Below are 16,289 nucleotides of genomic sequence, written 5' to 3'. Positions count from 1 at the left end.
CAAAACTCCCTAAATCATTTCAAAACCCTACCAATTCACAGGAATGTCCCACAAAATCTCTACCATTTCCCAGAACATCCCACAAAAATCTCACAAAAATCCCTAAATCTTCTGAAAACTCGACCAAATTCCCGAAACGCCCCATAAAATCAGCACAGTTTCCCACAAAATTCAAGAAAAAACACCACAAAATTCCCTATACATTTTCAAAATACCACAAAATTCTTGAAAAGCCCCACCAAATTCCAGAAACATCCCACAAAATGTCCTCAATACCCAACAAAATCCCAGAAAAATCACACAAAATTCCCTAAATCTTCTCAAAACTCTACCAAATTCCAGAAAAATCCCACAGAATCTCCACAAATTCCCACAGAATATATGACAAATCCCTGATAATTCGTCAGTTCTCTACAGAATCTCTCCAAATTCCAGAAGAGTCCCTCAAAGTTCCACAAACATCCCACAAAATCTCCCAATATCCAACAAAATTCCAGGAAAAATCCCACAAAATTCCCTAAATCTTCTCAAAACACGACCAAATTCTAGAAAAATATCCCACCAAATCTCCACAAATTCTTACAGAATACATGAAAAATCCCTGATAATTCGTCAGTTCTCTACAGAATCTCAACAAATTCCAGAGGAGTCCCTCAAAGTTCCACAAACATCCCATAAAATCTCCCCAGTATCCAATAAAATTCCAGGAAAAATCTTCGGAATTTGGTGGGGCTTTTCAGGAATTTTGTGGTATTTTGAAAAGATTTAGGGAATTGTGTGGTGTTTTTTCTTGAATTTTGTGGGAAACTGTGCTGATTTTATGGGGAGTTTCAGGAATTTGGTCGAGTTTTCAGAAGATTTAGGGATTTTTTTGGATTTTTGTGGGATGTTCTGGGAATTGGTGGAGATTTTGTGGGACATTCCTGTGAATTGGTAGGGTTTTGAAATGATATAGGGAGTTTTGTGGGACTTCTCTGGAATTTTGTGTGTTTTTTATGGAATTGTGTGGGATTCTGAGGAGACTTGAAGAATTTTGAGGAATTTGTTTTAGATTTTGTGGGAATTTGTGGAGATTCTGTGGGATTTTTCTGGAATTTGGTGGGCCTTTTCACGAACTTTGTGTGGTTTTGAGGAGACTTGAAGAATTTTGTGGAATTTTTCCTAGATTTTTTGGAAACTTGTGGAGGTTTTGTGGGATTTTTGTGTGATTTTGTGGGATATTGAGGCGATTTAGGGATCTTGAGGGATTTCTCATGTATTTTGTGGGAATTTGTGGAGATTTGGTGAGATATTTTTCTAGAATTTGGTCGTGTTTATGGGAAGATTTATCTATCTATCTATCTATCTATCTATCTATCTATCTATCTATCTATCTATCTATCTATCTATCTCCCTATCTATATATCTCCCTATCTATCACCCTATATGCATTTCTTTATTATAGATTTGTATATTTTAATTTCTATATTATTCATTTAAATGCCAAGCTTTTAAATAAATAGGGGAACCGAGTGAGAGGAGTGGCAGCATGGTACGGGTCGTCGCGAGTGCCAGAAGCCCGAAAAAGCGGCCGCGTCAAGGACCCCGGCAGAGTGCGGCGTCGTCACCGCTGCCTGTCGGCGCCCGACCGGCTCGCGCTCGGCCCCGGTGCCGCCGAGCGCACAGCCCGCGTCCGCACGGCTGGAGCAGCCGCGGAAAATTGCGACGGGGTGGCGTCGACGCCGGGGTGTTTGTCAGGCAGTCGAATTCACGCACCCACTGCCCGGGGTCCTTCCATTTTCCCGCCTTTTTGGCCGCCATCCTTGGAAGGACAAGCCGGCCACGACCTGGCAGCCATCTTCTGCGTGGCGTGACGTAACTTCCGCCCTTCCTCGCCGCCATCTTTGCTGTGGCTGAAGCCACTTCCGGCAGAGCGGCCATCTTTGTTATGGCACAAGTAAGGCCCCCGCTGCTCTCAGCGCGTCTGTCTAACTTACCTGCCTGAACGAAAAACCTGCCGACGCCGACCGACTCCGAGCATTCCGCCCGATTTTCCGCCGCCTTTCCCGGGGCGAGGACGATGGCGGCGAGACTCAGCGGCTCCGTAGCTGGGTGGCGGCCGCGCCTGCGGCGGCAGGCATTGGAGTTAACGCCTCTGCCGCGGTCCTCCCGGCCGGCTCCGGCGGGGGGCGGGGGGGAGGCCCGACGCGGCTCGGTTCGGTTCGACTCTTTCCGGCCCGCTTCGGCTCGGCTCTTTCTGGCCCGCTTCGGCTCGGCTCGCCCCTGCTCGGCCCCGCTCGGCCAGGCCCCGCCCGGCTCGGAGCACAGCTGCAGTACCGCTCTGTGCCCACAATGCGGCAGCACTGCCGCAGAGCTCAGCCCGGGGTGGGCGGGGGGAGCCCCTGCAAGTGCAGAGAAGCGAGGCAAGAAACCACGTGTACAACCCCCTTCCATATGCTGCTACCTGTTTCCAGGCGACGACAAAGACCCATGAAGCAAATGCTTTTTCTTGGCCCATTTTGCTAAGCAAAGCTCTTCTGCAGCTCTTTAGTGCTTGCCAAACTCCAATGCGCGTGCTGCTGCTTCGATCGGATAAGAAGCACAGCCTTCTGACAGCAGCTTTCAGGTTGCTTCAGAATGAGCTTGGCCATTTGAACGTGCAGCATGTCTGTGTGTGCATAAGCTGCAGGTGCAAGCTCCTGACAAATGTGTTCTGCAGGTACAGTTTCTCCCTGCCGGATGCAGTGGAAATGCTTTCTGCTGGTATTCTCGCCAAGAGTCACAGAGTGCTTAACTCAGGAGCTCTGAGAATGGAAGCGCAAGAAGCGTTCCGCATTTGGTGGGATATTTTTCTAGAATTTGGTCGTGTTTTGAGAAGATTTAGGGAATTTGGTGGGATTTTTCCTGGAATTTTGTTGGATATTGAGGAGATTTTGTGAGATGTTTGTGGAACTTTGAGGGACTTTTCTGGAATTTGGTGAGATTTTGTAGAGAACTGATGAATTATCAGGGATTTTTCATGTATTCTGTGGGAATTTGTGGAGATTCTGTGGGATTTTTGTGGATTTTGGCCGTGTTTTGAGTCCCCTCAAAACCACACAAATACTTGAAAAGTTCCACCAAATTCCAGAAAAATCCCACAGAATCTCCACAAATTCCCACAAAATCTAAGAAAAATTCCTCAAAATTCTTCAAGTCTCCTCAGAATCCCACACAATTCCTGAAAAAACACACAAAATTCCAGAGAAGTCCCACAAAACTCCCTAAATCATTTCAAAACCCTACCAATTCACAGGAATGTCCCACAAAATCTCCACCAATTCCCAGAACATCCCACAAAAATCTCACAAAAATCCCTAACACTTCTGAAAACTCGACCAAATTCCAGAAACGCCCCATAAAATCAGCACAGTTTCCCACAAAATTCAAGAAAAAACACCACAAAATTCCCTAAATCTTTTCAAAATATCACAAAATTCTTGAAAAGCCCCACCAAATTCCAGAAACATCCCAGAAAATGTCCTCAATACCCAATGTTTTCTGCTGCACTGTTTGTCATAAACAAAATGAAGATTTAAAAAAAGCCCCACAACCTTAATAGCCTTTTGCAGAAATGAGGCAGACCCAGCAATCTTGAAGCAGTCATTGCTTCAGTCTTTCTATAACTCTGAAGACAACTAAATGAACACAGAAATCAGAGCTCTCACACACCCTACAGCCAACAGCTCCCAAAATTGTTAAAACCCTTATTGATTCAGTTTATTGCAGATGCTGTCCTGAAGCAGAAAAGGTGATTCTGCACTTCCTTAGTCCTTTTCCCTTGGACTGAGGTTTGGTTTGGCCTTGTGTGGTCCTGCTGAAGAGCAACAGAGAGCAGTGACAAGGCTTCCTTCACCCTGGGATTATAAAATCTTGTTGTTTGGGCAGAGACAAATCTCTCCCTGGCTACAGCCTCCTGACAGCTACAGGGGCCAGGACCAGGTGTCCCCTGAGTCTCACTGAGTACTTGGTTTATGCAAAACATTGGGGCTCATTCCATTTGCTGAGAAGAAGAGCCAAAGATGACACACCTTGGGCACCGTCCCCTCCTCACCCCAAAGTGCCCCCCAGGACGGCCTGTGGCTCATCAAGTAACATTTCTGCAATCAGGCATCGCCAAAAGTGTTTCTAACAACACATTCCATCACTTCTTGTCACTTTTTATTCAGTGCAAGCATGGAAATGTCTGAGATAGACAATGGAAAGCAATACATAAAATCCAAGACAAGCGATCATAAATGGCCCTGCTGGGAAAGCAGATCCCACGGAATTGGATGGAGGTGGAAGGTCACTCCTAACACATTAAATACAACAGCCAAAGCAGATCCTGATGTCACCCTGATACTGAGATGGAAAAGTCACCTGCTTAAAATCATTGAAAAGGAAAAGAAGGAGCAGGAGGACAGGTGGGTAGGTGTGTTGGTAACTCTGTTAAACACAGTTTAAAAAACCCCAAAACGCAGTAGTTATTAACCAGATATTTGAGGAGGCACAGCCACAGCTCTCTGCAGAACATTTACAAAGTGCTTGACAAATGGAAAGCTGGATCTTTTTCAGCAAGTGCCGTGGGTGCTGTGCACCCAGACCTGGAGCACCAGGGCCATCCATCTGCCTCAGGAGTCCTGCTTTCATCCTTGGAGTGTGCATCCTTCCATCCTCCAGTGTGCACCGGCACTTCAGATTGAGGTAAGGACAGCACTGAATAGGGGAAAAAGAGCAGGAGCTATTCCCTCCATTGAATATTGATTGGCACCACCACGTGACACATTCACTTGAAGACGAGCACAAAGGGATTACAACACAATTGTCCCTGTACAGAACAGAAACCAAGCTTCTCCTGCTGCTCTGGCCGGTCCCTAAACACAAGAAGGAGCTGTAGGTTTTCTCCATCGCTGCTGGTGCAGCTGAAGCCTTAAGTTCCTTAAGCCTTTCCTGTTTCCCTGAGTTGTCTCTCATTTCCATCACCTCAAAATGGGCATCTGTGGCACTATGAGAAAGGGCAGCATTTTCCTTGGGAAACAGCCGGAAAAGAACCAGAGCAGGTGTCCCAGACTGGGGGCTGCCCCTTCCAGGGGATTGTGTGTCAGCTCTGTTAGAATTGCTAATTATTTAGGCACCTAATTGGCTCTGAGGAGTGGATTGGGGAGAGATGGAAATGCAAGCCCTGGGCTGAAGGCCGTGCCCGAGGTGTGCCCAGCTCCCTGCACACCTTTTCCCCCCAGGTGCAGACCGGCTCCAGACGCTGCACATGGAAGGCAAGGAGAGCTGGGAGCCGAGAGAGGAGCGGTTTCTCCTGGAACACCGGGAGCCCTTCCATGGCAGCAGCTCATTCCCAGCCCCTGCCCCACTCTCTGCTCCCAAAGGTCACCGGGAACTCGCCCAAGGCCCGGGGGGCTCGGCAGGGCTTTCCCACCTGGGCCGAGTGCCACAGGAGGGGCCCCTGCAGGATTTCTGTCTCGGTCGGGTTCCAGCAGCTCAGACTGGCTCCTGCATCCAGCAGGGATTGGGTGGGGATTTGGTTGGGGCTTTTTGTTTGCTGGTTTGGCTTTTAGTTATTTAGAGAGTGCTTTGAGGGTCAGTTTTGCTGCTTCATCAGCTTTACCCCCTGCCCAGCTGCCTGTTGTGTGCATGGAAGGGTTCAATCTGCATTTCGCTTCTTCTGCACCCCTACTTTATTATTTTAGGCTCTTTATTTTCATTTTTCTCTTTTCCTTTTGACTGTTTTTTCCCCCTTTCATTCCCCCTTTTTTAATATTTATTTTCTGCTGTGGGTTTTTCCCCCCCCCCCCTTCGCTCACGTGACCTCGGTGCTTTCCTGTCTTTTTGTAAATTTTTTTTTTTTTTTTTTTCTTTTTTTTTTTTTAATCTTCTCCTGATCAGAAGCCCCTGGGGCAGCTGCACAGCCGGGGCCACTCCTGGCTGTCAGAGAAGCCGGGAGCTGACTGCTCTACGGGATTTGTTTGCTCCCAGGTCTGCGGCTCGGGGCTCTCTCTCATCGTGTTTTATCAAATAAAGTTCGTGTGGCATTCCTGGCTTTGACGATGGTGTTTTATTGGGATGTGCCAAGCCCGGATTCCCCGGGAAGCAGCAGGACGGGTTTCCCTGTGCCTAAGGACAGCCCCGGAGCCGCGCAGTGCAGAGAGAAGCCGATCCTAAGCCACTGCTGATGATCATAACCGAGTTGAAATTAGAAGAAATGAGAAGTCCCAGCTGAAACCGGTACAGAAGCAAGTTTTGATTGGTTTTCAGAGCCTCCTGCTTCATACGCTTTGCCTCAGGAGCCAGGGAAATGGCTCCGATTCCCCTCCCGATGCTGCTGCTGGTGCGGAGCTGCCGGCCGGGCTTCAGGGCTGCTGCGGCTCCCAGAGACAGCCGGCGCTGCCTTCGGGGGCTCGGAGCTGAGCCCCGCTCCTGCAGCTGTGGCTCACACAGACCCTTGGCTGTGTTTGGGGAGCTCAGAACCAGACTCACCCCATCACTTTGGGGCTTCACAGAAGGCGGCGAGTGCCGCGTTTGAGGGGCTCAAAATTCAGGCTCAGAGCTTAAAAGCAGAGACCGAATCCTGCGTTTTGGACTCTGACAGCAGCGGGCTCACGTCCGGCCTGGATTTGGGCTTCAGGCACAGAGACTGAGCCCTGGTTTCGGGGTTTCGGTCCGAGCGAGCGAGTCCAGGCTCCAGAGCCCGAGTGCCGCCGATTGACTCTCAAAGCCAGGCTGCGCTGGCCAAGTGCAGACAGCGATGAACCGAGCTGAGATTTGGGGACGTGAAAGCCCGGTCCCTCAGAGCGAGCATCCGGGCTCACAGAGAGCAAGTTGTGCATTTTAGGGGCTCGAGGCAGAGACCGAGTCCCGCCTTCTGGGGATTTGGCTTCACAGAGCTTCGCGTTCGGGGGGCTTGAAGTAAATCCCAGCCGCGGTGCTTCGGTGTTCAGAGCGGGCTCGTTCGGGCAGCGTCAGTCGCAGCCTCTCAGCTCTAAGGGCCGCCTTTGGCCCCGCGGAGAGCTCAGAGCCGGCGACTCGGAGCTGCCTCTGGGGCCGGCGGCGGAGCCGCGTTTGGGGCTCGGAGCGGAGCCCGAACCCCGCGTTGGGGGCCACGGGCAGAGCCCGGCCCGGCGCGTCGGGCTCCGCTCGGGGCCCCGGGGGCCGCCTCGGCACCGGCAGAGCCCCGGCTCCCCGCGGCCGGAGCGGGACCGTGCCCGGGGCCCCGAGCGGCCGGAGCGGGACCCGGGCGCGAACCTCCGGCTCGCGGCCCGGCCCCGCCGCAGCGCCCCGGGCTCGGAGCGGCCCCGCCGAGAGCGCCCGGGCCGGGCCGGGGCCCGCACAGCGCCGAGCGGGGATCCCGAGCGAGGCCCCCGGGACAGCGGCACCCGCGGGGCGGGACAGGAACGGGACGGGATGGGCCAGGAGCGGGCCAAGAGCCGGGGCGGGGCCGGCGCAGGTGTTCGGGGTTGGGCCGGGCGGGGCCGGGCAGGTGCGCAGAGGGGAGGGACGGGGGCGGGAGGGGCTTAGGGGGGCGGACACCCCCAGCCCCTCCCACCCGGGACACCCCCGTCCGGAGAGGCCCCGCCCCCCGCCCCTCCCCGGGGCCCCTCCTCCGGAGGGGGCCCACCCTAAATCCCCCCCCTCCCCACCCGGGACCCCCTCCTAACGAGGGGGCCCTTCCCAAACCCCCCCAGCCCCCCAACCCTCGCTACCCCACCCCAGACCCCTCCTGAGGAGGGGCCCCCCTGACCCCCCAGCCCCGGCCCGGTGTGATGAAGGGAAAGCCGGAACCCCGGCAGTGTAGGGCGGTGTTGGCAGCTGCTGGGGGGACCCGCACAGCGGCTCCGGCCCCTTTTGGGCACTCAAAGCAGGGGCGCCGGCTCCGGCCCTCGGGGCTTTATTATCCGGCGCCCCGAACCTCGCGGCTTCTCTGCCAAGGGCAAACAGAGACCAAGGGGAGAAGGGGACACGGGGACACGGAGGGAAAGGGCCGAGAGACAGCGCACAAGGAGGCAGAAGGGAGCAGGAGCGGAGGGCAGCAGGGGCACAGAGTGCAGGGAGAGCGGGAAAGAGGAACAGAAGCGGGCTCGGCCTTGGGAGGGAAGCACGAGAGGGAGGTGCAGGTGGCAAAGGCCGAGCGGGAATGGGGGGCGCTCAGGCTGGGTGCCCGGGGCAAGGAGAGGGGAGGAAGGAGGGCTGGGGGTGCTCAGGAGGGGAGAAGGAGCGGGCTGAGAAGGAGGAGGAAGGAGGAGGGATACACTGGAGGGTCGGGTGTGCAAGGAGGAGGGACAGGGGAAGAGCCAGGTGCAGGGGAGGAAGAGAAGAGCAACGGGGGAGAGGAAAGGGGGGTTTGCGGGGAGGAGACGGAGATAAGCGGGAGAAAGGAAGGGAGGAAAGAAGGGTTAGAGAGAAGCAGGAGTGGGAAGCCGAGGCTCCCGCGCCTCACCTGGGCCCCGCCGGGGAGCCCGGCCCGGCACGTGCCGGCACCTTCGAGCGCTGGGGAGCAAATGGCGGCGGGAGCGACTTCCGGGTCTTAAATCCCCCTCGGCCCCGCCCCGCGCAGCCGCCCTGGGGCCCCGCGCACCTGCCCGGCCCCGCCCGGCCCAACCCCGAGCACCTGAGCCCGGCCCCGCCCCCGCCCCGAGGCCCCGCCCCGAGCACCTGAGCCCGGCCCCGCCCCCGCCCTGAGGCCCCGCCCCCGGCCCTTCCCGCGCGGGGCCGCTCCCGGCTGCGGAAACAGGGAAATAAACAGGGAAATAGGGAAATAAACGGGAAACAGGGAAAGCTGTAGGCGGATAGAACACAAACACCCTGCGGCGCTCGGGCCCCGCCGAGAGGCCCCGCGGGTGTCCCGCTGCGGGAGGACTCGGGAGCAGCCGGAGCTCGGCCGCTGCTCTCAGCCCCGAAGCCGCCCCCTGAGCCCGGGGCCGGGCCCGGACAGCGCCGGGCCGGGACTCCGTGTTCCGAGCGCTCGCTCGCAGCATTTGGGCTCCGTCCCTGAGCCCCAAAATGCGGGATTTGGGCTCCGTGCTCACGGCCCGGGCGAGTCTCGCTTTGCACTCCCAGAACACGGGGCTCAAGTCGCTGTTCCACAGCCCTCGGCCCGGCCAGACCCAGCACTTGGTCCCTGAGCCCTCCACACCTTCACCCCCACCAAAAAACCCCACAGGATTCAAGACTCCGATTCTGAGACCAGAAAAATGCTCCATTTATTAATCTCAGCTCACAGGGCTGTGGATTTCACTGTGGACATCCCCACAGGGGCTGACAGGGAACGGAGCTCTCACACCTCTGATCCTGCCCTGAGAACTGCTTCAGACTGGCAAAAACCACACGTGGGATAAAAAGGCTGGAAGGCTCCCCTGGAGCGAAGGCACGTGTAGCCAATCCGCATTTCCTTATTATCCCAGCCATGTGCTATCCCGTTATCCCAGCCCCGCTCTGTGCTGCCGCCTCCAGCTCACTGCCTGACCCCGCCCGTGGCTCCGGCCGCTCCCGAGGCACCGGGAACACGCCCGGAGCTGCTCGGCCCTGCGGAACTGAAGGGCTGGAGATGCCCAGGCCCGAGCAGGGGATGATCCAGGGGCTCCTCCCGTGTCCGGAGCTCGGGCTGAGGCGGCTCCCCGGGGATGCCCGCGCTCCATGCGCTGCCCTGCCCTCTCTTTCGGAGGAGCAGCTCCGGTCCCGGCGCTCGGGGCGGGGCAGCAGCGCAGGGACGGCCCCCACGGGCGCTCGGGACCCGCGGGCTCGGCTCCGGCCCCGCCGGGAGGAGGAAGGAGCGGGATGGCAGTGCCCGGCTGTGCCTGGCGCTGGCAGCCGACAGGGCCGGTCCCCGCGGGAGAGAACTCGCTCTGTGTTCCCTGAGCAGCAGAGAGGGATGGCCAGAAGCTTCTGGTGTTCATTTCCCAGACTGTCCCATCCACCGATCCCAATGTGCGCGAGGCAAAACAGCCGCGATGGCTGCAGGCTTCAAAACAAAGATAAACAACGTGGTTTTCCTTTCCCTCTTTCAGGCAATTATATGTAGGTAGGATTAATAATACCCGATGGCGTTTTCTTCTTAAAACTCTGGCCAAGACCGTGCTACTGACTGGGTCTCCAAAGCAGGAAGATGAAAGTGATAAATTAAATCCGATGCCCGACCTTTGCATATTTAGCTTTCCATTACAGAAATCCCTGGATGGATCCACCTGCTCCTCTGCTCGTATTATATTTTGTCTCACTCTAATCCCATTAGGATACCCTAAATCCAACCTGTTCTGCTCCTCACACCAAAGCCTGAGGTCACCTCTGCTCATGACATTTGCATGGCACACGTTGTTGTCACACAGATAATGGCAAAAACAATTTCATCTTGTTCTTTCCCCCGGTACAACTGGGGCAGCTGGAGCTGTGAAATGAGGTGACAGGACTCACGAGTAGCTCTCAACATGATCTAAACACGGAGCTGCTTTTATTCCAGCCTTCCCCTGTAGAAAACACACGGTGTAAAACGCCACCAAAGCAGGAATTACTGCTGGAGCTCTCTTTGCCCTTGGCACACAAGGGAAGAGCCCTTCCTGGAGTTCGAGTGTCTTATTCCCACTTTTCAGTGCTCTTGGATCAGCCTCTGTGCTAATTGAGATCTTCCTGATAGGTCCTGATCTTTCAGAAGTGGAATCAAAGCAAAGTGAGGTAGAACAGAGGTGAGCCAAAGCCCAGCCGTGTGTGTATGATCTTTCCAGCTGTGCACCTCCCTGGGAATTGCCTGTTCCCTGCACCACCTGACAGGAGGGCACATGGGATCCCGAGGATATTTAAAGGCTGCTGGGACAATCCAGACAAATCTTCGCCGTGTGCAAGGTAAGAACTGGAAGAGCTGCTTAGAAAGCTGCTGAGCTGAGCAGAGGTGGAAGGAGAGGAGGAAAAGGCTGGTTCCCATCCTCATTTCCGGGCAGGGATGAGGCCAAGCCTGCAGGCACGGAGCCTGCTGGAATCCCTGGCAGCAGGCACAGCCGCTCCCGGGAAGCCGCGCTCCCGTTGCACAAAGCCATCCCCGCCTGCGCAACCTGCGGTGAAAGCCACGGGATCAGAGCCGGGAGACTCAGCTCGAGCCCGGCTGCGGCTCAGCCGGGCCAGGTTCCGATTATCCGGCAGCACCGGGAGGCGCTTCCGGGCCCGAGCCCTTCCCTCGGTCCGCAATGAAAGGCGGCTGAGCGCCCGGCCCGAGCCGGCTGAGCTCAGAGGAAGGCTCTGATTGTGCCCGATTGGGATCAGGAGCCCACTCCCGCCTGGCTGAGGAGCTCCAGCTGGCTCCTGCGGCACTGAGGAACAGCTCCCCCGGCAGTCCGGGCGTGGCTCCCAAAGCTCTGCCCGAGCTGCAGCACTTCCCTTTATTCTCCAGCCGCTGCTGATGCCTGGGATGTGTCGGGAGCAACGCGGATTGTCCAGGGAGGGATGCTCCGGGCTGGCTGCCGGGCGGGTCAGGCAGATGACCTCCATCGCTAAGGAATTTCCCACATCCCAACCAGTCCAGCTGGCAGGAATGATGAACTGGAGGATTTGACAATAGAAATATTGTTCGGGCATTGTCTCACCAGGTGTGGGCACTGCAACAATCTGATCTCACGGGAACAAACAGTTCTGATTGAAGGGAAGGGCTTTGGTGTGACAGGAAGAGCTGCCTGAATCCCAGTATCCCTGGCCACCCTCACCTCAGCCCCTCCAGAGGGAGGGTTGTGGACACTTCCTCACCCCCATCAGCTCACCCAAGGCGAGGTGCTGCTCCTGGCAGCTCAAACACTGCTCTGCTTTGGTCCAAGACCTTTCAGATATTCCAGGATGAGGACTGAGAAGCCCAGGGATAAACAAAGGCCTCTTGGAAGGCAAAGCATTCATTTTGTGATTAAAAGGCAAATTAAGAGTCCTTTTATCTTCACGGCTTCTGTTGTCTCTTGCTTGTGTGGACTTTTGCTTTCTGCCCTTGGCAAGGCTTGGCACACTCACCTTTCGGCATTGCCATCCTCTGCCTTGCCCGGGCTGCCTCTGGTTCAGCTCCCCCAGCAGCTGCTGCCTTCAGCCTGCTCTGTTCTGCCCCAGCTCGTGTCCCTTTCCCTTGGCTCCTCCCTGCTGTGCCCGGCCAGTTCCCACCTGTGAGCAGCAGGGATTCCTCGCCCTGCCCAGGGCAGCCACCAGCCCCGCACATTCCCCAGGGTCAGCCGGGCTGCTGCAAACCTTTGGTGTCCCAGAGCTCACGGATCGCTGCCAGGACAGCAGCTGGGGAGCTGGAAGCCTCTCCTGAGGATGGGGACTGATGCGCCTGGTGCCTGGAAATTCACCCAGGAATACTGGATCCAGTGCTTATGAGCAGTGCAGCCAAGGCACCCCATTTCCTGCTCGCTGAGACACCACCAGCACTGCAGCCTGGCAGTGACTTCTCGTGCTCTCCTGAGAATGCAAATGCAAAGATCGTGGCTCTTGCTTTGGAGGCTGTGATCAAGATTAATTTTCAGTAATTCGAAACAATTATTTCTCCTCATTGCTTAATTCTGTCTGCAGCTGGGACTCCAATAAGAGGAGAAAGGAGACAGTTCACTGGAGCCCCTCTCTTGCCAAACACTGAGGCTCATTCAGGTCCTGAGAGGAAACTCAGGCAGGGAGAGCTGCCCCTGCCCTGCTGGGATTGCACCCTTCATTCATGAGGGAGAGACGTCCTTGTGAAAACCGCTCCAGTTGTCTCCATGCCTTGTAGTTCCCACTACAAAATTGTTTTGACCAGAACTGAGACTGCTGAGCATCACTGAGCAGCAAAGGAGACATCCAGCAATCCCCATAACTTGGCAGAAATCATTGCTGGCCATGGCCTGAGCCCTGGGGTGAGAGTCCCGATGGGAACAGCAGCTACAGCCACCCTGATATCCCCAGGAATGTGAGAAACCGCTTCTTCCCATGGCTGGGAGAATGTCTTTGTGCATCTCCAGGATCCACCCTCAGCACTCACTTGGCCTCTACACATATTCATTCCTTACACCTTCCTCACAAGGCATCCCCACCAGTTCCATCTCCTGCCTGCTGGGCAATGCTCCCCCTCCTCATTGCAAAGGGCAGAGCGAGGAACTCTGCCAGTGCCCTTCACTGAGCTCCTCTCACATCATCTCTCCCTCCTTTCATTTCCTTGCCAGCAAGGAGAAAGATTAAAAGGGGAAGAAAAGTGCGTTATGATCTCTGCAAGGCCAGAAAGTGGCCTGAAGAGACATGTGAAATTTTTTCCAGGATGATGTGTCACACCACCCTGAGCTGGGCTCAGCTTTGAACAGCCTGAAGGGCAGCACTGCCAAGACCCAAGGCAATCATTTCTTTGTAGGCAGCCCAAGCCCATTTAATGTTTCACTGTTTGACCCAGGGATCTTGAGGGATTTTCTCCAACCCAAATGATTCTGTGACTGCATATTCCCAAAGTCAGAGGAATCCAGACAAACAGACATATTGTAGAGAAAGTACCTTTTCGGAGTGTTTAGGTAAATTACAATTATTTCCCCCCCAACAGACGGACTATTTTCTGCTCAGTATAAAAATGTGTTTTCCAGCACAAAAGCTGTAATTCACCTGCCATCCTCTAGCACCCTAACCAGAGCAGTAAGAGGCAGCCACGAGGAGCATGGAAAAACAGACAGGCACAGACTGCCCCTGCCCAGCCCAGGGACGAGTCCAGAACTGGCTCCTGAGAGAGAGCAGGAGACTTCAGGGATAAAATCACCTGACTGTGAGGACTGGCCTGGTCTCTCCCAGGCTACACTTCCCTTCTTACTGGGAATTTACTGGGCCATGGCAGAGGATTCTGTTTAGTGACTATTGCCCCTGCCCATGAATGTCTGATGGATTGTTTGGCATTCCTGAGCTGCCTGCACCAGCAGCAGTCTGAGGTGCCACGTTCAGTGGCTTCAGGACCTCTCATTTCTCAAACTGGCCCGTGGTAACTTCAGCTGCCGACCCCAAGCTCTTCAGCTGGGGGGAAACAGGGAACCGCTGCTCCTGGAGATGTTCCTCATCAAGAGTTGTGGGCCACTTATCCTTCCTGCTCCTTATCCCAATCAACCCTGTTCTCCCTCTTGGTATCCATACCAATCTTACTATGCCAAACACTCCAGCTAAAGCTGCAGTGCCACTGTGGACATACATGGAATAAACGGAGCTTGCTCTGGGTTTTTTCCAAATACTTTAAAATTCCTTTGTCTGTTTTTCAGCTCCAGAAACAGAGATGAGAAAAACACAAAGTACCTCTCTTGGAGCTCTCTGGACAGTGAGGTCCTGTGAAACCAGTTCTGTCTGGAGGGCACCTTTGCAGATTCTGCAGTCAGGTTCATCGATGGAGTAGCGCTAAGTGACAGGAAAACCTGGCACCCCCTGGTCCCCCTGCACTCCTCAGCTATGACAGCGACGACGCTGACTCTGTTTGAGAGGAAGCTTAAGCTGAGCTTTTGACAGACTCAGGAATGCTTATGGTGAATCTCCCCAGTCTCTTCTCAAGAGCATCTCTTGGGCTCAGTTGATAAAGAGCACATTAACCTGTCCCGCCTGTCGCTCTCCTCAGCACCGACACTCGCGGTTGGCAGATGGCGCTGCCAAAGGAGCAGCTTGGACCTTTAAGGCAGGAATATGGAAGGTGGTGTCAAAATGAATCAGAAGCTCAAGGTAGATGTGATCCAGCATTTCCAAGACTGGAGAGAGGGAGTTCACTCCTAATGCCCCCCAGGAGACCCCGTTCTCTAGAAACAGCAGGGGCAAACACCAAGGAATCCCCGCTTTACTCAAATCCACTGTGGTGGGTTTAGTGTGCCTGCAAGGAGAGGAGAACAATAAAACAACGAGTGGTGCAGACAGAGCCCACTCCACTGGCAAAGGGACCTGAGCTTCTGCAGCTCTGTGACCTCAGCCTTGGAAGATTCCAGCCTTGGCACTGAGGATTGTTGTGCCTTACTGAGTTTGTAAGGTGAGTTACAAGAGCTGACACGGAAAAGCTCTGCTTGCTGCGGACAGCACCGAGCTCAACACACCTCAGGTTCTGTGGATAGAATCTGTTTCTCCTGGAGCTGCAAGATTGAATCTCTCATTTTATACATGAAACAGCACTTGCTATTACCTCATTATGTGGTGCTTGGTAAAGGCATGGGTTTGAAAATTCTCTTACAGAGTATTTCTAGAAAAGGATCTATGAGTGACTGAAATGCTAGTGGTTTTTATTTCATATCATAACCCATCATGATGAAATGGAATGATGAAAGGCCTGGCTTTGTCTATCTGACTAATTGCACCCATCTTCCAAATCTGCTGAACGATCATTTATTGTTTCCTACTTTGGATGATCAAGCATTTTATCGATAAAGCTCATACAGCAATGGTTCAGAATCATAGAGAAATTCAGTGTCAAATCTGGAAATTGAATAGGTGTCCCACAAACAGCAATCACAGCCAAACCATGCCCCCAGGACAATCCTCTACCCAGGAATAAAATAGGAGCCCCAGTCCTGGAGAGGGTCAGCCCTCAGCCCAGGACTAGCTGTGAATTCCTGTAATGGAACACAAAACCACAGGGACTGATTTTCACCTCCACCCAAATTCACAGCTCTTGCGAAAGCCTGAGCTACTGACAAATAATTTCAACTTCTGGCACTGATTATGCTTCTTAGCATAATATGCTTCATAGAACACTGGATCACAAAAGTGCACAACCACCCCCATTTCTCTGTCTGCTGCCCCTGCTCTGACACTGGGCCAGAAGACCCAGGATGGAGTTTTCTGAGCAGGAAAGGCCCATCAACCAGAGGATGTCCCTGCATCCCAAGAGAGTCAGAGTGCTGAGATGGAGATCATCACTGCACCATTGTGGCACTTCTTTAGAGACAGGTCACCTTTGCCTGCTCCAACTGCGTGGGTCACAGCACCACTCCTACTTGCTCCAAACCTGGCAGCAGAGCTCACAACAGCTGGAAGAGAAACCTGCCCCTTCCCTGCCTACCTGGATTCCTCCCATCAAGTGCTGCAACAGCAGGGTCCTAGGCCCACGCTTTCTGAACCTTTGCTAAGCGCAGCTTTTTCAAAAATAAATTAGAACACAGCATTATTCTCCTTCCAAATCTGTAGCTACAAAATGTTTCTGCTGTAGGAAGCAGCGGCACCAAACACAAACACTGACCCAGCAGCCACTAAGTGACGGCAGCAGGAAGGAAAAGGAGCACCAAGAGTTTGTAAGGACAATATCATGGCAAAGTTTCACCTTTAACACGTCTGCCCTCGCCTGTGCCACGTTACCG

At 54.2% G+C, this 16,289-nt stretch overlaps 2 long non-coding RNA genes across 2 annotated transcripts; one reads left to right on the top strand and one right to left on the bottom strand.

The window, feature by feature from the left end:
* Positions 1-3,458: 3,458 nt before the first annotated feature.
* Positions 3,459-6,044, top strand: LOC111943634 (uncharacterized). The gene is made up of 2 exons (XR_015288362.1): positions 3,459-4,704; positions 5,241-6,044. It is a non-coding gene; the product is annotated as an uncharacterized LOC111943634 (long non-coding RNA).
* A 4,375-nt stretch (positions 6,045-10,419) lies between these two features.
* Positions 10,420-14,826, bottom strand: LOC147652455 (uncharacterized). The gene is made up of 3 exons (XR_015288328.1): positions 14,545-14,826; positions 14,257-14,427; positions 10,420-12,426 (listed from the first exon to the last, which is right to left on the bottom strand). It is a non-coding gene; the product is annotated as an uncharacterized LOC147652455 (long non-coding RNA).
* Between the last annotated feature and the right edge of the window lie 1,463 nt (positions 14,827-16,289).

The sequence above is a fragment of the Cyanistes caeruleus genome, chromosome 6 (genome assembly GCF_971803275.1).
Source record: "Cyanistes caeruleus chromosome 6, bCyaCae1.hap1.1, whole genome shotgun sequence".
Taxonomy (NCBI): Eukaryota; Metazoa; Chordata; class Aves; order Passeriformes; family Paridae; genus Cyanistes; species Cyanistes caeruleus.
Note: the sequence above shows the minus strand (reverse complement) of the source record. Positions and strands in the feature narration are given on the sequence as shown.